Genomic DNA, 1,780 nt, shown 5'->3' with positions numbered 1-1,780 from the left:
GTGAAAAGCGGTGTGCCCCAAGGATCTGTCCTGGGACCGGTGCTTTTCAACCTCTTCATAAATGACCTGGAGACAGGGTTGAGCAGTGAAGTGGCTAAGTTTGCAGACGACACCAAACTTTTCCGAGTGGTAAAGACCAGAAGTGATTGTGAGGAGCTCCAGAAGGATCTCTCCAGACTGGCAGAATGGGCAGCAAAATGGCAGATGCGCTTCAATGTCAGTAAGTGTAAAGTCATGCACATTGGGGCAAAAAATCAAAACTTTCGATATAGGCTGATGGGTTCTGAGCTGTCTGTGACAGATCAGGAGAGAGATCTTGGGGTGGTGGTGGACAGGTCGATGAAAGTGTCGACCCAATGTGCGGCGGCAGTAAAGAAGGCCAATTCTATGCTTGGGATCATTAGGAAGGGTATTGAGAACAAAACGGTTAGTATTATAATGCCGTTGTACAAATCGATGGTAAGGCCACACCTGGAGTATTGTGTCCAGTTCTGGTCGCCGCATCTCAAAAAAGACATAGTGGAAATGGAAAAGGTGCAAAAGAGAGCGACTAAGATGATTACGGGGCTGGGGCACCTTCCTTATGAGGAAAGGCTACGGCGTTTGGGCCTCTTCAGCCTAGAAAAGAGACGCCTGAGGGGGGACATGATTGAGACATACAAAATTATGCAGGGGATGGACAGAGTGGATAGGGAGATGCTCTTTACACTCTCACATAATACCAGAACCAGGGGACATCCACTAAAATTGAGTGTTGGGCGGGTTAGGACAGACAAAAGAAAATATTTCTTTACTCAGCGCGTGGTCGGTCTGTGGAACTCCTTGCCACAGGATGTGGTGCTGGCGTCTAGCCTAGACGCCTTTAAAAGGGGATTGGACGAGTTTCTGGAGGAAAAATCCATTATGGGGTACAAGCCATGATGTGTATGCGCAACCTCCTGATTTTAGGAATGGGTTAAGTCAGAATGCCAGATGCAAGGGAGCGCACCAGGATGAGGTCTCTTGTTATCTGGTGTGCTCCCTGGGGCATTTGGTGGGCCGCTGTGAGATACAGGAAGCTGGACTAGATGGGCCCATGGCCTGATCCAGTGGGGCTGTTCTTATGTTCTTATGTTCTTATGATATCATTTGGAGATGCTGCAGTGGCAGAAAAAACAACCAACAGGCCCAGGACACTCCAGGGAACCTGTCTGTCATGTCCCGTTTCCTCTCTTGCTTCCTCCAGCAGCACAGCAATTCTTGTCCCAGCCCAGCTGCTGCATCCTGCCCAGCCCCACCACCAAGCTCTAGAGAGCCTTCTGGGCTAGCGGAGCATGAGCCCCAGAAGGCAGCCCACCGCCTCCTCCCCCTTACCAATGAAGATGGCTGCTGCTCTTCGGATGGAGACCTGCGGGCACTGAAGGTGGTCCAGGCACTGAAGCAAGATGGCTGGGATGCTCTTGACTTTCCATGACTAGCAAAGCAATGATGGGGAAAATGACAATGCAAGGGATCTTTTCTGGCCATGGGGAAGAGACCTCACCCGGCAGCTCCTGCTGGAGTGGCTGTTCCCACAGGTGACCTGCCTTCCCAACCGCACCTGGCTTGCTGCTCCCAGGCACACCCCTCCTTCTCACTCGCAGACCAAGTGGGGACTCAGATGGGGCAGGAATGTGGGGTGGGATGTGTTACCCTATGCCTCCAAAGTAGATGTAGGTGTGGCAGATTTTGGTGTTTAAATATAAGGAAGTTTGGGGAGCAAAAGTTGTGCATGGCTGGGGAATATTCCTTCTGCACGGCT

The sequence above is a fragment of the Tiliqua scincoides genome, chromosome 3, assembly GCF_035046505.1.
Source record: "Tiliqua scincoides isolate rTilSci1 chromosome 3, rTilSci1.hap2, whole genome shotgun sequence".
Lineage (NCBI taxonomy): Eukaryota > Metazoa > Chordata > Lepidosauria > Squamata > Scincidae > Tiliqua > Tiliqua scincoides.
This window is presented reverse-complemented; position numbering follows the sequence as displayed.